Source organism: Zea mays, chromosome 2 (genome assembly GCF_902167145.1).
Source record: "Zea mays cultivar B73 chromosome 2, Zm-B73-REFERENCE-NAM-5.0, whole genome shotgun sequence".
Lineage (NCBI taxonomy): Eukaryota > Viridiplantae > Streptophyta > Magnoliopsida > Poales > Poaceae > Zea > Zea mays.
This window is the reverse complement of record NC_050097.1, coordinates 84893258-84917581: the sequence shown is the minus strand read 5'-3', so window position 1 is coordinate 84917581 and position 24324 is coordinate 84893258.

The window sequence follows — 24324 nt, the reverse complement described above, 5'->3', positions numbered from 1 at the left end:
GCAACGCACACAAGACACAAAATCAGAGCAACACACGCACACAAGTCACAACACGAGCTCTCAACACAACTCAAAGAGTTCTCTACTCAAATGGAGCTCTAGATGCTATCACAAAGAATCGAATGCGCGGAATTGAAGTCTTGGTGCTTAGGAATGCTTAGAGAATGCTTGATGTGCTCCTCCATGCGCCTAGGGGTCCCTTTTATAGCCCCAAGGCAGCTAGGAGTCGTTGAGAGCATTCTAGGAAGGCAATTCTTGCCTTCTGTCGCATGGCGCACCGGACAGTCCGGTGCACCACCGGACACTGTCCGGTGTGGATTTCTTTCCTTCTTTGGCAAAGCCGACCGTTGGAGATTCAGAGTCGTTGGTGCACCAGACACTGTCCGGTGCACACCGGACAGTCCGGTGCCCCCTTCTGACCGTTGGCTCTGCCACGCGTCGCGCGCGGATTACGCGGCCGACCGTTGGCCGGGCCGACAGTTGGCTCACCGGACAGTCCGGTGCACACCGGACAGTCCGGTGAATTTTAGCCGTACACCGTCGACGAAGTCTCGAGAGCGTCCTTTTCACCAGAGCCAGCCTGGCGCACCGGACACTGTCCGGTGCACCACCGGACAGTCCGGTGCATCCAGACTGAGCAACCTTTTGGCTGTACACAGCCAACTTCTCCATAATTGTTTCTCCTGTTTCTAGCACTTTAGACACAATGCATTAGTCTTCAAAACAATGTACTAAGTCTAGAAACATACCTTTACTCTTGATATGCACTTCTTGAGTCCTTGGCACAATTTAACACTTTAGGCACTTGTGTTGGACACTTAATCACCAAAATACTTAGAAATGGCCCAAGGGCACATTTCCCTTTCAATCTCCCCCTTTTTGGTGATTTATGCCAACACAACAAACAGCAACTAAAAGAAGTGCAATCATCAATGCAAATAAGAACACAAGTTTGTTTTGATTCAAATTTGGCATATTTGGATCATTCTTTGCCACCACTTGGTTTGTTTTTGAAAATCAAACTCAACTTCTTATCTCTAAGTCAAACACACTTGTTGAGACATAAAGAAAGGTATTCCAAGAGAAATTGATCAAAGATTTCAAAAACTCCCCCTTTTGCCCATAATCAACCATTCTCCCCACAAGAGGCCAACTTTTGACAAAAGAGATAATAAGAGATTTTTGACAAACAAAAACTCTAACTCTACTTTTTCAAAATTCTCAAGTGGTAGCTGATCCATTTCTTGCTTTGGACTTATTTTCTCCCCCTTTGGCATCAAGCACCAAAACGGGATCAATTTTGGCCCTAGAACCCCATTGCCTCACCAAAATCTTCAATTAAGAGTAAAAAAGGCAATAAGAGCATGGAGATGAACTTGGAATAAGTTACCCTCTCATCGGAGTGCAGTGGAAGTCTTGCATGGTCCAAGTCCACCTTTTCCCTTTCAAACCTCCTTTGGTACTAAATTAAAAAACTCAAGCACATGGTTAGTCTCAAAAGGGTCAAGTTGTAGCACATCTCCCCCTAAATATGTGCATCACTCACACATGGACTTTTGAGGTCCGGGGAGTGTTTGTACAACTTAAACACCATACATAAACAACAAAATGCATAAGGAACATGAGCAAAAGCATAAAACACATGTATGCTATAAATCAATCCAAGTTCCGCGAATCTAAGACATTTAGCTCACTACGCAGCCTGCAAAAGGTCGACTCATCTAGAGGCTTGGTAAAGATATCAGCTAGCTGGTTTTCGGTGCTCACATGAAACACTTCGATATCTCCCTTTTGCTGGTGGTCTCTCAAAAAGTGATGTCGGATGTCAATGTGCTTTGTGCGGCTGTGTTCAACAGGATTATCCGCCATGCGGATAGCACCCTCATTATCACATAGGAGTGGGACTTTGCTCAGATTGTAGCCAAAGTCCCTGAGGGTTTGCCTCATCCAAAGTAGTTGCGCGCAACACTGTCCTGCGGCAACATACTCGGCCTCAGCGATGGATAGGGCAACGGAAGTTTGTTTCTTAGAACTCCACGACACCAGGGACCTTCCTAAGAATTGGCACGTCCCCGATGTACTCTTCCTATCGACCTTACATCCAGCATAGTCGGAGTCTGAATATCCAATTAAGTCAAAGGTTGACCCCTTTGGATACCAGATCCCGAAGCAAGGCGTAGCGACTAAATATCTAAGAATTCGCTTCACGGCCACTAAGTGACACTGTTGGGGGCCTTCGGCTTCCGAAGGTCCTCAAAAACAGGATTTAACAGTATTTCTGGAGTATAGTGTGTGAACAGGTATCTTCGGACTCAAGTCAGCATCACAGCAGACCATAATAATACGAAGGTTGATACAGCGCCGAAGGTGTGAGCAGGAAAGCTTCGGCGTGGCAGCAAAAAATGAAACCGACTTAAAGATGAAAAGGCTATTCAGACCTCGATAGATTACTATAGAATTATTATCAAATGTAAAGGGCATAAATGTAATTTTGCATAGGCTGTGTCCTGTGCCTATAAATAGGTGAACAGTACCCCCGTACTGTTCACGCTGATTTGGCATTCACTTTTGCGTCACGCTTTTACTCTCATCTCCTTCAAGTTGAAGGTACATTTGTAATTTGACGTCACTTCTGTTTATACATGATAATAATATATAATTGTTTATGTTATCCTTTATATTTCTTATAATTCATCCTTCGTCACTGTGTAGTGAATTTATGAAGGTATACCCTTCATAACCTTCGTCCGGAAACCATTATATCCTAAGGGGAATAATGCTTCGAAGGACGAAGGGCTTAACCGATTAACATTTTTTATGTTGCCTTGTTCTTAACTCATAGCATCTGAGAACAAGTCCCCAACAGACACTCCCTTGGATCGGATTGAAATCTAGCAGACATGCATACGCTAAGCATAATATCCGGTCTACTAGCACATAAATAAAGTAAGGACCCTATCATAGACCTGTATGCCTTTTGATCAACGGGCTTACCTCCTTTGTTGAGGTCGGTGTGTCCATCGGTTCCCATTGGAGTCTTTGCGGGCTTGGCGGACTTCATTCCAAACCGCTTGATCAAGTCTTGCGTGTACTTCGTTTGGGAGATGAAGGTCCCATCCTTGAGTTGCTTCACTTGGAACCCAAAGAAATAGCTTAACTCGCCCATCATCGACATCTCAAACTTTTGAGTCATCACTCTGCTAAACTCTTCACAAGACTTTTGGTTAGTAGAACCAAATATTATGTCATCGACATAAATTTGGCACACAAAAAGATCACCATCACAAGTCTTATTGAATAACGTTGGATCGGCTTTCCCAACCTTGAAAGCATTAGCAATTAAAAAGTCTCTAAGGCATTCATACCATGCTCTTGGGGCTTGCTTAAGTCCATAGAGCGCCTTAGAGAGCTTACACACGTGGTCGGGGTACCGTTCATCCTCGAAGCCAGGGGGTTGCTCCACGTACACCTCCTCCTTGATTGGCCCGTTGAGGAAAGCGCTCTTCACATCCATTTGGAACAACCTGAAAGAATGGTGAGTAGCATAGGCTAACAATATGCGAATTGACTCTAGCCTAGTCACAGGAGCAAAAGTCTCCTCAAAGTCCAAACCTGCGACTTGGGCATAACCTTTTGCCACAAGTCGTGCCTTGTTCCTTGTCACCACCCTGTGCTTGTCTTGTTTGTTGCGGAACACCCACTTGGTTCCCACAACATTTTGTTTGGGACGAGGCACCAGTGTCCAAACTTCATTTCTCTTGAAGTTGTTGAGCTCTTCCTGCATGGCCAACACCCAGTCCGGATCTAGCAAGGCCTCTTCTACCCTGAAAGGCTCAATAGAAGAGACAAAAGAGTAATGCTCACAAAAATTAACTAATCTAGAGCGAGTAGTTACTCCCTTGCTAATATCACCCAAAATCTGGTCGACGGGATGATCCCTTTGAATCGTCGCTCGAACTTGGGTTGGAGGTGCCGGTTGTGCTTCTTCCTCTATCACATGAACATCTTGTGCTCCCCCTTGATCACACGCCTCTTCTTGATGAACTATTCATCATCTTGAGTTGGGGGATGCACCATTGTTGAGGAAGAAGGTTGATCTTGCTCCTTTTGTTCTTGTGGTCGTACATCACCAATCGCCATGGTACGTATTGCGGTCGTCGGAACATCTTCTTCATCTACATCATTAAGACCAACAACTTTCTCTCTTGGAGAGCCATTAGTCTCATCAAATACAACGTCACTAGAGACTTCAAACAAACCCGATGATTTGTTGAAGACCCTATACGCCTTTGTATTTGAATCATAACCTAATAAAAACCCTTCTACAGCTTTGGGAGCAAACTTAGAATTTCTACCTTTCTTCACTAGAATATAACATTTGCTCCCAAATACACGAAAGTAAGACACATTGGGTTTGTTACCGGTTAGAAGCTCATACGAAGTCTTCTTGAGGAGGCGATGAAGGTACACCCGGTTTATGGCGTGGCAAGCTGTGTTCACGGCTTCCGACCAGAACCGCTCGGGTGTCTTGAATTCTCCAAGCATTGTTCTCGCCATGTCAATGAGTGTCCTATTCTTCCTCTCTACCACACCATTTTGCTGTGGTGTGTAGGGAGCGGAGAACTCGTGCTTGATTCCTTCCTCCTCAAGGTACTCCTCCACTTGAAGGTTCTTGAACTCGGACCCGTTGTCGCTTCTTATTTTCTTCACCTTAAGCTCAAACTCATTTTGAGCTCTCCTTAGGAAGCGCTTGAGGGTCCTTTGGGTTTCAGACTTATCCTGCAAAAAGAATACCCAAGTGAAGCGGGAAAAATCATCAACTATAACAAGACCATACTTATTTCCTCCTAAGCTTAGGTAGGCGACGGGTCCGAAGAGGTCCATATGAAGTAACTCCAAAGGTCTTGATGTAGTCATCACATTTTTGGTATGATGAGAGCTTCCCACCTGTTTACCTGCTTGACAAGCTGCAAAAGGTCTATCGTTTTCGAAAGTAACATTTGTTAGACCTATCACGTGTTCTCCCTTTAGAAGCTTGTGAAGGTTCTTCATTCCTACATGTGCTAAACGGCGATGCCACAGCCAGCCCATGCTAGTCTTAGCAATTAAGCATGCATCTAGACCGGCCTCCTCTTTTGCAAAATCAACTAAATAAAGTTTGTCGTCTAGTACACTCTTAAAAGCTAATGAACCATCACTTCTTCTAAAGACAGACACATCTACATTTGTGAATAAACAATTATATCCCATATTACACAGTTGACTAACAGACAACAAGTTATATCCAAGCGACTCAACTAAAAACACATTGGAAATGGTGTGCTCGGATGAAATAGCAATCTTTCCTAACCCTTTCACCTTGCCTTGATTCCCGTCACCGAATATGATTGAGTCTTGGGAGTCCTTGTTCTTGACGTAGGAAGAGAACATCTTCTTCTCCCCCGTCATGTGGTTTGTGCATCCGCTGTCGATAATCCAGCTTGATCCCCTGGATGCATAAACCTACAAGGCAAATTTAGGCTTGGGTCTTAGGTACCCAACTCTTGTTGGGTCCTACAAGGTTAGTGACAATTGTCTTAGGGACCCAAATGCAAGTTTTATCTCCCTTGCATCTTTCCCCTAACTTCCTAGCAATCACCTTCTTATCCTTTCTACAAATAGTGAAGGAAGCATTGCAAGTATGAAAAATTGTAGAAGATTCATAGTTTACTTTCCTAGGGACATGAACAACATTTCTTCTAGGCATAGCATTTTTCCTAGCCAAATTTCTATCATGCATAATAGAAGAACTAGAAGCAATCATGGCATGAGAATCAAAAGCATCATAACTTCTATAAACATTCCTAGAATGTCTCCTATCATGATACATGAAAGTATGGTTCTTTTGAGAACTACTAGCCATAGGGGCCTTCCCTTTCTCCTTGGCGGAGATGGAAGCCTTATGGCTTGTTAAGTTCTTGACTTCCCTCTTGAAGCCAAGACCATCCTTAATTGAGGGGTGTCTACCAATCGTGTAGGCATCCCTTGCAAATTTTAGTTTGCCAAATTCACTCTTGCTAGTCTTAAGTTGGGCATTAAGACTGGCCACTTCATCATTCAAATTAGAAATTGAAACTAGATGTTCACTACAAGCATCAACATTAAAATCTTTACACCTATTGCAAATTGCAACATGTTCTACACAAGATGTTGATTTATTAGCTATTTCTAACTTAGCATTCAAATCATCATTTATGCTCTTTAAGCTAGAAATAGAGTCATGGCATGTAGACAATTCACAAGAAAGCATTTCATTCCTTTTAATTTATAAAGCAAGGGATTTTTGTGCCTCTACAAATTATCATGTTCTTCATACAAAAGATCCTCTTGCTTTTCTAATAACCTATTCTTATCATTCAATGCATCAATTAATTCATTTATCTTATCAACCTTAGTTCTATCTAGGCCCTTGAATAAACATGAATAGTCTATTTCATCATTGCTAGATTCTTCATCACTTGAGGAAGCATAAGTATTAGTATTATGAGTGCTTACCTTCTTTTCCCTTGCCATGAGGCAGGTGTGATGCTCGTTGGGGAAGAGGGCCGACTTGTTGAAGGCGGTGGCGGCGAGTCCTTCGTTGTCGGAGTCGGACGACGAACAATCCGAGTCCCACTCCTTTCCAATGTGTGCCTCGCCCTTAGCCTTCTTGTAAGCCTTCTTCTTTTCCCTCTTGTTCCCTTGTTCCTGGTCACTATCATTATCGGGACAATTAGCGCTAAAATGACCAATCTTACCATATTTGAAGCATGAGCGCTTCCCCTTCGTCTTGGTCTTGTTGGGATGCTCCTTGCGACCCCTTAGCGCTGTCTTGAAACGCTTAATGATGAGGGCCATCTCTTCCTCATTGAGTCCCGCCGCCTCAACTTGTGCCACCTTGCTAGGTAGCACTTCCTTGCTCCTTGTTGCTTTGAGAGCAACGGTTTGAGGCTCGTGGATTGGGCCGTTCAACACATCGTCAACGTATCTTGCCTCCTTGATCATCATCCGCCCGCTTACAAACTTTCCAAGTATCTCCTCGGGCGTCATCTTGGTGTACCTAGGATTCTCACGAATATTGTTCACAAGATGTGGATCAAGGACAGTGAAAGACCTTAGCATTAGGCGGACGACGTCGTGGTCCGTCCATCGCGTGCTTCCATAGCTCCTTATTTTGTTGACGAGGGTCTTGAGCCGGTTGTACGTTTGGGTTGGCTCCTTGCCCCTGATCATTGCGAATCTCCCAAGTTCGCCCTCCACCAACTCCATCTTGGTGAGCATGGTGACGTCGTTCCCCTCATGTGAGATTTTGAGGGTGTCCCAAAACTGCTTGGCGTTATCCAAGCCGCTCACCTTATGGTATTCATCCCTGCACAATGAAGCTAGAAGAACAGTAGTAGCTTGTGCATTTTTGTGAATTTGCTCATTAATGAACATGGGACTTTCCGTACTATCAAAGTGCATTCCATTTTCTACTATCTCCCATATACTTGGATGGAGAGAGAACAAGTGGCTACACATTTTGTGACTCCAAAATCTGTAGTCCTCTTCATCAAAGTGGGGGGTTTACCGAGGGGAATGGAAAGCAAATGAGCATTGGAACTTTGCGGAATACGAGAATAATCAAAAGAAAAGTTTGAATTAACCATCTTCTTTTTCTCGTAGTCGTTGTCGTCGTCCTTTTGGGGAGAGGAAGATTCGTCGTTGTCGTCGTAGTAGACGATCTCCTTGATGCGCCTTGTTTTCTTCTTCTTCCTGTCCTTTCTTTTGTGGCTTGAGCCCGAGTCAGTAGGCTTGTCATCTTTTGGATCATTGACGAAGGACTCCTTCTCCTTATCATTGACCACCATCCCCTTGCCCTTAGGATCCATCTCTTCGGGCGATTAGTCCCTTACGTGAAGAGAACGGCTCTGATACCAATTGAGAGCACCTAGAGGGGGGGTGAATAGGTGATCCTGAATAAAACTTGAAACTTAATCCACAAAACTTTGATTAAGAGTTAGCACAATAAATCCAAGTGGCTAGAGAAGAGTTCTTGCACAACACGATAACCATAAGAATATCAACACAGAGATGGCACAGTGGTTTATCCTGTGGTTCGGCTAAGTCCAACACTTGCCTACTCCACGTTGTGGCGTCACAACGGACGAGGGTTGCACTCAACCCCTTTCAAGCGGTCCAAAGACCCACTTGAATACCACGGTGTTTTGCTTTCACTTTACTATATCCCGCTTGCGAGAAATCTCCACAACTTGGAGCCTCTCGCCCTTACAATTTGATGTTCACAAAGAAGCATGGAAGTAAGGATGGGATGAGCAACGCACACAAGACACAAAATTAGAGAAACACACGCACACAAGTCACAACACGAGCTCTCAACACAACTCAAAGAGTTCTCTACTCAAATGGAGCTCTAGTTGCTATCACAAAGAATCGAATGCGCGGAATTGAAGTCTTGGTGCTTAGGAATGCTTAGAGAATGCTTGATGTGCTCCTCCATGCGCCTAGGGGTCCCTTTTATAGCCCCAAGGCAGCTAGGAGTCGTTGAGAGCATTCTAGGAAGGCAATTCTTGCCTTCTGTCGCCTGGCGCACCGGACAGTCCGGTGCACCACCAGACACTGTCCGGTGTGGATTTCTTTCCTTCTTTGGCGAAGCCGACCGTTGGAGATTCAGAGCCGTTGGCGCACCGGACACTGTCCGGTGCACACCGGACAGTCCGGTGCCCCCTTCTGACCGTTGGCTCTGCCACGCGTCGTGCGCGGATTACGCGGCCGACCGTTGGCCGGGCCGACAGTTGGCTCACCGGACAGTCCGGTGCACACCGGACAGTCCGGTGAATTTTAGCCGTACGCCGCCGACGAAGTCCCGAGAGCGGCCTTTTCACCAGAGCAAGCCTGGCGCACCGGACACTGTCCGGTGCATCCAGACCGAGCAGCCTTTTGGCTGTACACAGCCAACTTCTCCATAATTGTTTCTCCTATTTCTAGCACTTTAGACACAATGCATTAGTCTTCAAAACAATGTACTAAGTCTAGAAACATACCTTTACTCTTGATTTGCACTTCTTGAGTCCTTGGCATAATTTAACACTTTAGGCACTTGTGTTGGACACTTAATCACCAAAATACTTAGAAATGGCCCAAGGGCACATTTCCCTTTCAGAATAGCCCCAAGAATACCTCAGCACCCACCCCCAAGGCGCCCTCCTCCATCAGCCAGCAGAACAAGACCCAGTATCAAAGAAGGGCACGAGTAAACCACGTCGATGCTCAAGAGGCTCAGCAAGCTCCGGGAGTAGTGCTCAGTGAGTTCCTTGTTGAATTTACTCCCGCTACTGTACTTTTTGATTCAGGAGCATCCCATTCTTTTATAGCCACTAGTTTTGTGGAAAAGCATGGCATCCCCTCTACCCTTATAGAGTTTCCCTTGGTCACCCGAACCCTAGGGTTAGACCTTCTATGCTAGCTCAAATGCTCCCAAGTCAGAATTCTTTTAAGTGGGGTAGTGTTCATGGCAGACTTAACCGTCTTGCCATCCCAAGGGATTGATGTGATCTTAGGAATGGATTGGTTAACCAAGCACAAAGGCGTCATAAGTTGCGCAAACAAGACAGTCCTTCTCACAGACCACCAAGGAAAGTCAGTCTCTTGTCAGGCTCAACCACCCGCCAATGATCCAATGATGTTTAATCTAGCAACAGAAAGCATATCAGTGGTAGAAGAATTCATGGATGTATTCCCATAAGAGTTGCTAGGAATGCCGCCAGAAAGAGAAGTGGAGTTCTACATCGATCTGATCCCTGGTACGGCACCCATCGCAAAGAGGCCATGTCGCATGGCTCCTACCGAGTTAGCAGAATTAAATTTCCAAATCACAGATCTTCAACAAAAAGGGTACATCCATCCTAGCTCATCCCCTTAGGGAGCACCAGTCCTTTTCGTCACTAAGAAGGATGGAAGTATGAGGATGTGTATTGATTACCGATCTTTAAATGAAGTTACAATCAAAAACAAGTATCCACTCCCTCGAATCGACGACCTCTTTGACCAACTTCAAGGGGCCAAATACTTCTCCAAGATAGACCTGAGGTCTGGTTATCACCAGCTGAGAATCAAGGAAGCAGATATTCAGAAGACTGCATTTGTCACCCGATACGGACAGTATGAATTCACAGTGATGTCTTTCGGACTGACAAACGCACCCGCCTTTTTTATGAACCTCATGAATAAGGTATTTATGGAAGAGCTGGATAAGTTTGTCGTAGTCTTCATTGACGACATCCTTATCTACTCCAAGAACCGCGAAGACCATAAGTGTCACCTCTGGATCGCCCTCGGAAGACTCAGGGCACACCAACTCTATGCTAAGCTCAACAAATGTAAATTCTGGTTAGAAAAGATAGCCTTACTTGGGCATATCTTAACTACAGAAGGAATAGAAGTAGACTCATCCAAGGTAGAAGCAGTATCAAAATGGAAGCAGCCATCCAACGCCAGTGATGTTCGAAGCTTTCTGGGAATGGCAGGATATTACCGCCGCTTTATCAAGGGATTCTCCAGCATAGCAAGACCTATGACCGAGCTCCTCAAGAAAGACAATAAGTTTGTGTGGACCCCGAAGTGTGAAGAATGTTTCCAGATCATAAAGGAGAAGCTCACGACCGCGCCCGTTTTGACACTACCGGATATACACCAGGATTTCGTCATCTTCTGTGATGCCTCAAGGCAAGGCTTAGGGTGTGTTCTGATGCAAAACGAGAAAGTCATTGCTTATGCATCGCGCCTACTCAAGCCACATGAGCAGAATTATCCCACCCATGATTTGGAATTGGCAGCCATAGTGCATGCCCTGAAAATATGGAGGCACTACGTAATTGGGGACAAATGTCACATCTTCACCGATCACAAGAGTCTGAAGTATATCTTCACTCAGCCAGATCTCAACCTTCGTCAGAGAAGATGGCTGGAACTAATCAAAGATTATGACCTTGAGATTCATTATCACCCCGGAAAGGCCAACGTGGTAGCAGACACCCTCAGCCGAAAACCTTTCGGGATAAAGGGAACCAACTTTTTAGAAGATTGGAAGGAGGAATTAGCTCAGCTAAATGCATGTTTGGGAAACAACGACAGCCTAGAAGTCAAACCAATGCTAGAAGACCTGATATGCAAAGCTCAATGCCTAGACTCGAAGACAGCAAGACTTATGGAAAAAGCTCGTAAAGAACAACTTTCGGAGCTCAGGACAGATGAACAAGGAGTCCTTTGGTTCAAGAACTGCCTGTGTGTACCAAAAGGGGAGGCACGAGAAGTCCTGCTCGATGAAGCTCACAACTCAGCCAACTCCATCCACCCAGGAACCACCAAGATGTACCTAGACCTCAAAACCAGATACTGGTGGAGAGGGATGAAGAAAGAGATAGCACATTATGTGGCCCGGTGTGACACTTGCCAACGAACGAAAGCCGAGCACTAGCTAGAAGCCTGCAGGCCTATTGCAACCCCTTCCTGTGCCCGAATGGAAGTGGGAGGAAATAGGCATGCATTTTGTAACCGGACTACCCCGGACACAAAAAGGGAACGACTCTATCTGGGTAATAATAGACCGTCTTACCAAGGTAGCCCACTTCATCCCAGTGAAAACTACCTTTGGAGGAGCCACCCTTGCCCGGATTTATCTTAAAGAGATAGTCAGACTCCATGGCATCCCAAGGAAGACAGTGTCAGACAGGGGAACCCAGTTCTCCTCCAAATTTTGGATGAGCCTTCAGAAAGCTATGGGCACCAAGCTAGACTTCAGCACCGCCTATCACCCCCAAACAGATGGTCAGACAGAAAGGGTCAACAAGGTCCTCGAAGATTTATTAAGAGCTTGTGTGTTAACGTTCGATAGAAGCTAGGAGTCCAGTTTGCCTTATGCAGAGTTCTCGTATAACAACAGCCATCAGGCCAGTATCAAGATGTCACCGTTCGAAGCATTGTATGGACGAAAATGCCAAACCCCTCTCATGTGGTCCAACATAGGGGAAAAGACAGTAGAAGGACCGACCTTTGTTAAAGAGGTTGAGGATAAAGTTGTCCTGATAAGAAGATTACTTGAAGCTTAGAGTCGGTAGAAAAGTTATGCGGACAACAAGCGGAAAGAACTCAGATTTGAGGAAGGAGACTTCGTCTACCTCAAGGTCTCCCCGATGCGTGGTGTCAGAAGGTTCCAAGTGAAAGGAAAGCTAGCACCACGATTCATCGGCCCCGATCCCATCATTGGCAGAGTGGGACCCGTAGCATACCGTCCTGAATTACCAGAGTCCATGTCCGATATTCACAATGTGTTTCATGTGTTCCAGCTTCGCAAATGCCTGCAAGTGCCAGAAAGTCACATCAAAGAAGAGGCAATCTAGATTCAGAAAGACCTTCAGTACCGAGAGAAGCCAATAAAGATTCTTGACTCAGTAGTCCGAAAGACCCGCAACTCAGAAGTGAGGCTCTGTAAAGTTCAGTGGAGCAGAGAAGGAGAAGAGGAAGCTACCTGGGAAAGTGAGGACTCTTTGAGGATGGAATACCCTTACCTTTTCTCATACCCAGTCTAAATCTCGAGGGCAAGATTCCTTTAAGTGGGGTAGGTTTGTAACATCCCAGTTTTTACCCCAAGGTCAGAAACCCTAAAACTCCTAACCCCCCCCTTCTTATTATCTCTTAAGGCCCCCACCTCATAAGACTTCTCATTCATCATATGCAGACACCATGGTTGTTAATAGCACCTCACATAGAATTTTTTTTGGCACCCAAGAAACATAGATAAATATTTGTTCAAAAGAAAAAGGAGAAAAAGAGAAAAAAGAAATAGAAATAGAAAAAGAAAAAAAGGAAATCCCTCCCCCCTCGGCTGGGCCGAATCCAGCCCAAGCCGCCTCCCTCTCGCGCGCCCGCCCCTCCCTCCCTCTCCCTCCCACGGCCCAAGCAGCCCAACATCGTATGCCCGCACCCACCCCTGACACCCCGGCCCCACCCGTCAGTCCACGCTCCCCTCCCTCGCGACCGCCCCCTCTCTGGCAGGCCGACCCCGCCTGTCAGCCCCTTCTCCCCCCTCGCCCGTGACCAGGCCACCGGCCACCGTTCGCCCCATCTCCTCGCCATTAACACGCTCACCAGCTCGGTTGGCATCATGCGCCCCCGCGCACTGTGCCCGAGCCGTCCCTTCACCCCCACCTGCCCGAGCCGTCCCGTTGCCATTTTGCGCCATCACCACCGTCATGGCGAGCTCGCCGGTGCTCGCCGCTCCTCCTCCCTTCCCCCTCCCCGGCCACGTATAAAAGGACCACCACGAGCCCCTTGTTCCACCACACTAGGCCTCAGCCACTCCACCTCCCTCCCTCAGGCCCAATTGAGCTCAGCGCCGTCATCCCTCCCCTCTCCGGTGAGCTCCGCCCTCCTCTCTCTAATGGCGTATGATCAAATTGCTCTAGCTCTTAAGGTCTGCCTCTCTGTCGCAAGCCTAGCGCATACCTTCTCGTCGCCTATTGCGCCAGTGGCCTCGCCGGCGACTTCACCGCCGCGAGCGCCCGCCACCAGCCGTGGACCGGCCACCCCAGGCATCCACCGGTCAAATTGACTCCAACTCTGTGAACCCCTACCCCCGCTCGTGCTTTGCCACCACCCCGTCCACCCAGAACCGGACCACCGGCGAGGAACCGCCGTCAGGTTCACCGGCGACCGGTTCTCCCCCGCCGCGGACCGCCCTCCTCCTTCCCCCCTGATGCAGTCTCCCCCTTCCCTCTCTGGCGCGTGGGCCCGCGCCCACGGCGTCTGTCGCGGCGTCCCCGCTCCTCGTGGGCCGTCTGGGCCCATTTGGCCGCGACGCCGCGCGCCCCCGCCTGACTGGGCCAAAATTCCCCCCCCGGCCCAGTTAGATTGGAATCCTTTTTCTTTTTCCTTTTCCCATTTCTTTTTCCCATTTTCATATATATATTTATATGCTGATATTTGATGCACTAAAAATAGTTTAAATAAATTATAGGGCACAAAAATAATAATGTATAATAATTGGCACACCCCACCAAGTCACCATGATTGATGTAATGTTCCTTATCTGTGTTTGTTAGCAGAAGATGGATCGATCCTCCGGAATTTGTAGCTCCGGAAGAAGGGCAGGAACCTGACCCCTCTGAGATAAATCTTTTGTGCCAGGAAAGCTTCGACGAAGGCAAGTCCATCCTTTCCTTGATGCATAATTTACCTATTCTCTCTACCACTACCTAAGCCGGGATTAAGGGATGGAATATTTGCATTGTGAGCAGAGAGATAGCCCACATTAACAAACATCTTTTGAGTACAAAATGTGGGATGGGAAAAAGGGCAATGGTTTTGACCAAGCGATGTTTTCAAAAAGTGTGTGATGAAGGGTATTCGCCCTCATCACCTGGTGAGTGGGATGATCAGGGACTCCCTGGTTTAGGGGAGGGCCTAAGGTGATGGCTCAGCTGGTTTAGGTGTGAGCAGAAGGATTGTCCCCTCATATAAGGACTGGTTTGTCATCCTTCACTACATGTACTCATGAAAAGTATAACCACTCGAGGCTGTGTGGGCAGTCACTCAATCTGAACTCGTACGGTCCAACCCCCAGGGTTATGAAGGCTGGGGAGCACCGGGCGGAAAAGGAGGGGGAATGTTTTGTCCGGTTTGGACATGGCGGTGGCCTGACTCCTTTCGGTATAACCGTTAAGGTTAGGACGTGCAAGGAAGGAAAGAGATTCGGATTTGGATCTCATTGGCCATGAGATAGCAGAGCCGGACTAGTGGGTAAAGTGTACCCCTCTGCGCAGAGTTCAAACCTATTCGAATAGTCTATGTCCACTAGAATGGACGAGTCTGGCGTGGTATGACAATTAGTGTTTTACAACCTCCGTGAACAGGGAAATGAGTGAGTGTGCCTCTGGAAAAGAAATGATGCCACGGGAGTGGGAAGCTCAGTGGTGGTTAAGTATTGTGTTATTTCTATTTCTTCGGGAAAAACCCTAAAAACTACTGCCTTTCTCTGAGAAAAAGAAGAGTGACTTCAACCCCACCATATAAAGCATGTATGATATAGGTCCCTTTCTCTTTACGGGAGTGGGGTGGGCTTGCAGAATACCTAGTGTATTCACCTAGATTTATTTATGTTTTTCAGTAGCTGAAGACTTCTTTTCTGCTATGCTTGATTGAGGGGGTTGTGTCTACACCCAGTTCTACCTATGGCTTGGGCTAGTTTATCTTCTACTGCGCTTTGTATTTCTGGCTCTCTCGAGCTTGTACTCTGGTATTGTAATAACATTTATTCGAACTCTGTACTATTTGAAGTAAGGAATGTGGTTACTAGCCTCCTGGGACTAGTAATTGTATCACATTTGAGTCCCAAAGGATCGGGGCGCTTCATGATTGAACTAGGGTAGCAAGAACCCTAGATATAGGTAACTTTACTTAACCTGACTAATAGAACTGGATTTTTAAGGATCCACTATTAGTAAGCATTTATGCAAACAGAGTCTTTGATTATTGATAAGCCATACCTTGACTACCAAAGGCCAGCATATCCTTGAGAGTCTTTTATTTTGACGGGTAAGACTTGCTAAAGTACATTTCGTACTCAGGGCTTTGTCCCATGTTGTTTTAGGTGAGGAAGCAGCAAACTTTTGTTGCTTCTGTTCCAAGGTGGTACCAAAAGAAGAAAATCAAGACTAAAGCTGCGGGAGCAAAGGTTCTCCATTAAGAAAAACTTTTTACTGTTTATTCGGGAGGGGGTTTTGCCTCCCAGATTATGTAATAATAATACTCAGCACTCATATATTTTGTTCTGGTCTGTAACTATATAACTATGTCTTACTTGGAAATAAAGTAAGTTATTGTAATTGCTTCCGCATTTTCGTATCTCCGATGTATTGTAATGTCTACGTGACGGGTGAAACGCTCTTGGGAAAGGTAAGGAATACCGATACCGAACTTGTCAAGTGATCACGGGTACCTGCAGGGTTGTCTGAGGTCCGTTGGACAAGGACAACTGTAGGTGGGCCTAATGACTTGGGAGGTTCTGTCACAAGTCACCCACCCGGTCTCAGCTTTATCATTTCAAACCCAGAGTTTGGTACCTGGCAGAGGTACATATTTTCCGATGTTGAACCCACCATGGCCATGATGGATCCACCATCAAATTTTGTTTTTGAAAAACATCCCACCCACTTTGAAGCATCATCTTTTGTCAAAACAAAATGTTTTGTTTTTCTAAAGCAAAGCTAAGCATAAGAAAAACCTTTTTGTAAATCAGGGATTAAGGAGAAGTAATCAAATCCCAGGAAGGAAATGCAATAATTGGTTTAGCACACAACTCCTATCACCTAATGCATCAAGTAAGTGAGAAAGATTTCAAAATAACAAGGAGGTGGCAAATGCACCGGGGCTTGCCTTGTGTGATCGGTGAATCAAGCTCTGTTCCACAGATATCAAAGTAAAAGCAGTTTCCTGCCTGAGGTTCTTCAGGTGGTGGTGGTGAAGTCCTTGCTTCTTCAACTTCTATTTCTTCCTCGTTTTCTATATATATAACCATATATAATCATGAATGCTCATGTAATGCTCATGAAAATGAAAAGATAATAAAAGTATATTATCTAATGTCTTGAATATAACTTTCCTTCATGGATCTCCGGGAAACTAGGGTTTTTGGAGTCTATAGTGAAGTTCATAGGGCAGGGGACTAGGGTTTTGGGTTCTAAGTACTAAACATGGTCCAAATCATACCAAACTTTAACCAAGGCTTCTAAATATTATTTAAAGCCTATCTAAAAAGTTTGGTGAATTTTGGGATTAGTAATTACTCTCTAAAATTCTAGAAGTATGTGTTTTGGCTATTTTTAAATATCCCAAAATTCCCTATTGGAGCTAAAAATCATGAAACTATTTTTATTAAATACTATAGGAAATTAGAAGCCTAGCAAAATGGGTCTGGTATTTTTAGCATTTTTCTATAATTTTCTGGAAATTCTCTAAGTCCAAAAGAAAAAGAAAAAGATGCTACAGGCTTGGGCTGAATCTGGCCCGGGTCGGCCCATGTACTGGCGAAAGCGTGCATGCCCGCGCCCGCGGTATTGACTTTGTGAATAGGCCCACGATGTTTTGAATAACTTGAAGTGGGGTCGCAGTACTATTCCTAGAGTCACTGACACTTTACAAAAACAACCCCCTAGTTCTATTTCTTCATAGAGTTCGGTCCACGATGGCGAACGGCGAGGAAATGAGCTCCGGTGAGCTTGTACCAGCCGGATTACTTGATGACGGGTGCTCTACTTCAGCTGAAACCAAATTCAAGCCCTAACAAGCGTTTCCCCCCAACTAATTTCACTATTGGACCTCTAACTCACTCTGTCCACAGTGATCGTATGATCAACAGACATTCTAATGCGTTCCCGGCGATCTAAGGCAGCTTAACTCAATCGAGTTGGTCGAGGAGTATCAGGGGCAGGTATGGGTGCTGAGACAAGAGGGCAGGGAGCACGAACAGACCTGGAGTACGCTGACCACGGTGAGCCAACACACAGCAGCGCGGAGAACCAAATTGGGGGAAGAGAGAAATTGGGAGGCTCTGGTGGATAATCTGTGGCAAGGACTTGTGCAATGGATGCGTAATTACCTAATAGAGCTGCGGGTGCACTCAATTTATAGCATGCTTGAGCGGTGGCCAGTGAATTTGGGTTGGGCGCGGTGGCGGTCGGAGAAGAAATGAGTCACTGGCGTGGTGATTCGTGGCCTTCACCGTGGCAGACCCACCGGCGACGAGCCAGGACCATGGGGCGGTTTATGGTGACTCACCGTGACGTAGTAAAGCGTTGAGGCACGTAGCCTGGCCGGATAACGGCGAACGCCAGTGATGCCAGCGCGATTGACCACGGCGGGACACGACGGCCGGTGAGAACAGTGGCTGGAGTTTATCTCCAGCGATGATATTTCTTACCGAGGAGCGCTATCAGTGCTTGGCCGGGCGTGAATCGCGACGCCGGCGTGGATCTGGGCGCAAGATCACCGGCGGCGAGGGGGGTGAATCTGGGGATCTTGTTCAGTCACTGTACCATGGTGGTTACCATCAGAGTGTCTGACATACCATTTTGTAGGGCTCAGATCTCAAATTTTCATGTGATGACTTGCTAATCTATCTTTAAGAAAGTTGTTGTTCTACTATCCAGCTTCAATCTTGCTATAGCAATCACTCCCAAATTCTTACTAGATCGTGCTCGAATCCCAGCTCAAAGATTGCTCAATCACATTGTCAGTCTGAATTCAGACTTAAGGCAGTCTGACAGCCCATCTTTGGGCCAAATTATCTCAAAACATTTCATGGCACCAAGGCATAATCCCTATAGCAAAGTTGTCCTCCTTTTATAGCTCTACAAACTTCATGTGTTGACCTAGAGCAAAATCTTCATAATTTGGAAGATATAGGGCTTCAAAGTTGAGCCTATTCACTGAAATTCAGACTTAGCCATTGGAGCACAAATGTGGTCTTTTTGCAAATAAGCCCAAAACTTCTGGTTTCATTTGCAAATCTCCAAATATGTGAACCATGTTGGGGACTTGTTCTCAAATGCTATGAATCAAGAACAAGGCAACATAGAAATTGTTAAATGTTACAGTCCTTCGTCCTTCGAAGCATTATTTCCCTCAGGATATAATGGATTCTGGATGAAGGTTATGAAGGTTATACCTTCATAAACACAACAAATAATGAGGAAGGGTAAAAAAATGTAAAATAATTTAAACACATGATTATTATTATTAACTTATTTCTATTTCATTATTGTAAAAATGATAACAAATTACAAATGTACCTTCGGCTCGAATGAAAGCAAAAATACCAGCGTGAAGCAAAAACAAATGCCCAATGCGTGATTACAGGAGAGCACGTGAACAGTACAGGGGTACTGTTCACCTATTTATAGGCACAGTTCATAGCCTGTATATAATTACATTTATACCCTTTACAATGAACTACAATAACGACACAGAATATCATGGGTCTTTAAGTCATTTCATCTTTAAGTCGGTTCACCCCTTCGTCTTGAGACATGTCACTGTGCCGAAGCTTTATAGTCGATAGCTTCGGCGCTGCTTTGGAGAGGATTTGCCGAAGGTGTTCATTTCTTTAGGATCTTCGGCTACGAAGCATACCCCCAACAGTAGCCCCTTCGCGGCGCTAGATCGTTTTTCGTAACGAGCTTGATCCGTGAAAAAACTTCTAAGCTTCGGGATGCCGAAGATCCAAAAAACACCTTCCCTGAGCTCGTTGGCGAGAAACGATTAAAATAATCATCGGACGCGCGACCCATCTTGCACCAATTACACGCTCGCCAGCGATTCACCTTCTCGAGCTATGTGGCCCACCGTTCAGTGAGTGCGGGTGACTGTTTGTTCGGTGTTGGAGACCTTGCCGATTCACCTTCCCACCTGCAGCACTATATAAACAGACGGGTAGGTGTGAAGTTACCACAGCATTCATTGCTATTGTACTGTTTTGCTGCCAAATTTTTAGTCATAGCCGAAGCTTTATCATTGCGCTTATACAAAATCTGCTTCGGCGCAAGTGGAAGAGCTTCGGAAAAGACAAAAAAGCCAATTCAAAAAATTTCAAGTAAGTCATAATCAAATGGCCAGAGTTCGCTCTACTGCAAGAGTCGATCGCGAGGGAGACGAAACCGAAGTTGTGGAAACTGTTCCTATCTCGGAAGCAATGAAGCGATCTGGGTTGGTGGCACCGAAAGACGTCCCTGCTGCTGAAGCAGAGCAAGCAGATATTGAAGAGACCGATTCTGAAGATGATTACAACATCGCAGTGCCGAGCAAGCCTAGCCACCTGGACTTCGGAAAGTCGACCATCTCCAAAGCTGATTTTCCTAAGATGGTGAAGTCGGGCTACTTTAGCGAAGATAAGAAAGAGCTGATTCGCTTCGGTGGAGAAGAAACTACTCCGAAGCCACAGAAAGATGAAATAGTGATTTTCAAGAGTTTCCTCAAAGCTGGTTTGAGATTTCCTTTGAATAGGATGATTGCCGATGTGCTAAACAAGTTTGGGATCCACTTTCATCAACTAACTCCTAACGCTATTGTTAGGCTTAGTGTTTATATTTGGGCTCTCCGAAGCCAAGGGGTGGAACCGTTTGCCGAAGGTTTCTGCCGGGTGCACGAGCTACATTACCAAACCAAGGCCAGAAAGGATGGGTTACATGAAAATTTTGGTTGTTACAATTTTGCCTATCGGAAAACTACAAAATTTCTTGTGATCAGCTACCGAAGCAAGTGGCCGGCAGGCTGGAAATCGGAATGGTTCTACGTCAAAGTTGACGATGACAAGGAGAAGCTGGTACAGAGTCCGCTTGAACTGATCTTCGGAGAAACCAGACCCCAATGCAATATGACACCAGAAGGTCCAACCCAAACTGCGTTGGCTGAATTCAGGATTATCGCAGAGCACATTGGCACTAGAGATTTAGTGCAGGAATTTCTGGCCTTCAAAATATTTCCAACTATGAAGGAATGGGTTATGCCGAAGCTTGAAAGAGAGAAGAAAGAGGGGGAGCTTGTCCGACTGCCCTACCACTATAAGTTCAAGAAATATTTCAAAGCACCCTGCCAAGAATGGCTTGAAACAATCGAAGTAATGAGCACTGAAATTCTTGGGAATTATTCTAAAAAAGAGGATCAATTGATGACAGCAGCCTTCGGCACCCGGCCGAAACGAAGGCTAAACAGAGTGCTTGATGCTATAGGCTTTGAATATCCTGATTATGAGCGACTCGACAAGGGTGCCGAAGGGCAGAAAAGGAAAAGAGTAGCTGGCGCTTTAATCAAAGACGACGAAGATCAATCAAAAAAGAACAAAGAAAAGTTTGAATCGAAAGTGTTAACTTCGAAGAAAAGAAAGGAATCAATCCCGGAACAAAAATCAATTGATGAAGAAGAGAAGACTTCTGCGACATCTTCTGATGCTAAAATAGAGGAAATTCTAAAGGTAATGACTGAAACTTTGCCTGTCAAACTAAGTCCATTGGGGCTTCATCTGACGAAGCTTTTTCATAATGAAAAGGAGCCCACAAAGACAAAGGCGTCTAGGCCAAAAATACAAAGGATTGTTACCGTGACTGAAGTGATTGAAACAACACCACCAAGAGTTCCAACTCTGAAGATGCCGGCAATTGAAATCATGATAGCTACTGAAGCTGTACCTTTGGAGGCTGCCGCAGAAGAGGCCAGAGCCGAAGATGCTAACTCCGAAGGTATTAATTTAGAGAGCATAGCCGCTGATATAGATAAAATGCTGCTAAACATGGCCGCTGAAGAAACTACTGCAGCCACCGAAGAGACCATGACTGCCAAACTCGAGAAAGGAGGAATAATCGAAGATACCTCGGAAGATGAAACTTTTGACTTCCGAAACTTAGTTGGCCAGGAGCTGACTGAAGCTGAAAAAGAGGAATTAAAAGAGTATGCTATATCTTGTGGATATCGGTCGGGGGCGCTTCTCTTTGGTGGTATTGATGATGAAGGGTTAGGCTGTATACGAGACCAAACCGGTGCGAAGGTTCTCGGTACCTTATCGAAGAGTATCGGCTTCCCGAATCTTGAAGCGGATATCAGCCGCTACCGTCGACAGCATATTGTCGGCAGTTTATTCTATTCTAATTTCAAGGTGAACATCTTGTGTCTAACTCTTATTACTTGTGGTACGAAAATATTTTCTAACGAAGGCTATTTGTGCACAGAGCATGCTTTTGAGCAAGGCATTAAAAATGCAACAAGATTTAGAGGATAAAAGGCAAGAAGTTATAATTGAAAATTTAGAAAACAAAATAAAGGAGCAATCTGCTGCCATTGAGAAGAAAGACCTCGAGCTACAAACAGTCGAAGGCTTATTAGTGGATGCTGAAGCAAAAATAACAGAATCAAATTCGAACCTTCTTTCCCAGTCAGAAAATTTTGAACAAGAGAAATGGAAGCTTGATGCAAGGCTTGAAGCCGAAACTCAAAGAAACTTGGAATTGAAAGAGTCTTTGAAAAATCTTCAAAATAAATGTTTGGAGTTCTGCACTCGATGCATTCATCAGCTAAAGCAAGTGTTCCATTTTGTCGGAGCCAGTAGTGAAGAGTTTACTCCTTCGGCCGAAGACCTGCTTGGTGCCTTCGAGCATATTGAAGGTGAAATTAATGATCTTGACGAAGTTATAGCTGGGCATAGCGACTTTTGTGCCCTGGCAGCTTCTCGGGGCACAGCTGTTGCTTTTTTGAAGTCTGGCTGTGAACACGGCAAGATTGTTAATAGACCCAACTTCAGCTTGTCACCGGCAGACTTAGATGATGTTCCGAATCTAGCTCGAAGTATTGCAAACAGATTTATAAAGTTAGTATGGACAAAGGGTGGTCGGAGCAAAGCGGTGACGAAGCTCGGAGTCACCTCAAGCTGGTAACAAAATCATACCTTATTCTTACCTTTTCCTTTGAATTTTTGAATTTGGCTTATAATACTTTCGTACAGATTGACCAGGCCGAAGCTGCAGCTGCAGAGTAGAAGAACGAAGCTCCAGAGATAGTGTCGAAGCTTGAATGGTCTTGTAAAAGTAGCTCAAAAAACTCCTGTAATAACTTGTATAAAATATGATGTAATCTGAGTTTTACTTTGTAATATAATCTTACTTTTCCGTCCATGTATGAAATGCTTTGGTGTGGACGAAATTAATACTTTTGAGCCATAGGCGAAAAACACCTTCCCTTCTTTGCGTACACAGCGAAGCATAAAATCGCCTTCCTTTTGGGACCGAAGCATGTTTGTACGTTATGCTAATGATGATCCTATGTATGTCTAAGTGAATGTTTATGAATGCAAATTTCATGATGTAATGTATCGTGCAAATGAATGTTCAAATACATATTCGAAGTCATATTCCCTTGAGAATGACTCAAACCTTCTTTGCCGCTTATTTTCCGGCTTCACCGTTTATTTTTCGGTGTATCAGCGCTGACTTTTCATTGTAAGCCTCCCTTAGGAGCTTCTTCGCCTTTTACTTTCGGCGGAATCAGCATTTATTTTTCGCTGTAAGCCTCCCTTAGGAGCTTCTTCACCTTTTACTTTCGGTGGAATCAACGTTTATTTTTCGCTGTAAGCTCTGCATTCCCTTAGGAACGACTTTTGAGCTTCTCCCTATTTTCTTTTCTTTTTCCTTTGCACTCGATGGTGCGTTGTCAGCTTTTACATTTACATCTTTGGGGGATATCACTCCTATAGAATTGAAATAAGGAAAAGAAAAATTACATGTTGTGGCCCCATTAAAAACCTTTCTCCCCCTTTGGAAAGGAAAAGGGTGGCACAAGAAAGAATAGAAAAAATTACATCAAGCTAAACATAATATCGCCGAAGCTCGTCCGCATTCCATGATCTAGGAATGTCGTTGTCGTCCATATCCTTCAACCTGTAGGAACCGGGTCTTGACGAAGATACTACCAAAAAAGGTCCTTCCCACTTCAGCTGTAATTTGCCTACTGTCTCTGGGTTGGCTACTCTTCGAAGCACCAAATGTCCTGGTTCGATGTTCTTTAGCCTAACCTTTCTATCACGCCATTTTATTGTTTCAGCTTGGTATTTGTTGATGTTTTCCACAGCTTGAAGTCTGATCCCCTCTATAGCATCTTTTTCCACAGAGTAATCAGCTTCAGCTTCGCCTTCTGCCGAAGCTACTATTCTTATTGATCCTGCTTTGGCTTCTTCCGGAGTTATTGCTTCGTCACCAAACAATAGTTTGAATGGCGTAAAGCCTGTTGATCTTGATATTATTGTGTTGTGGCTCCACACAACTTTGATTAATTCGTCTGGCCACTTTCCCCTGGGCTGATTGAAGATTAACTTCATTATTCCTGTCATTATGATGCCATTAGCTCTTTCAACAAGTCCATTTGACTCCGGATGTCGAACTGATGCGAAATGGATCTTCGTGCCAATTTGATCACAAAATTCTCTGAAAGCTTCGGAATCAAACTGTGTCCCATTATCTACAGTAATAGCCTTCGGTACTCCGAAACGACAAACAATATTTTGCCAGAAAAACTTTTGAATAGTGACCGAAGTTATTGTGGCTAAAGGCTTTGTGTCAATCCATTTAGAAAAATATTCCACTGCCACTACAACATATCTTAAGTTCCCTTGTGCTGGTGGTAACGGACCTAACAAATCAAGGCCCCACCTTTGCAACGGCCAAGTGGGTTGTATTAACTGAGTTAGAGACGAAGGTTGTTTTTGATCTCTTG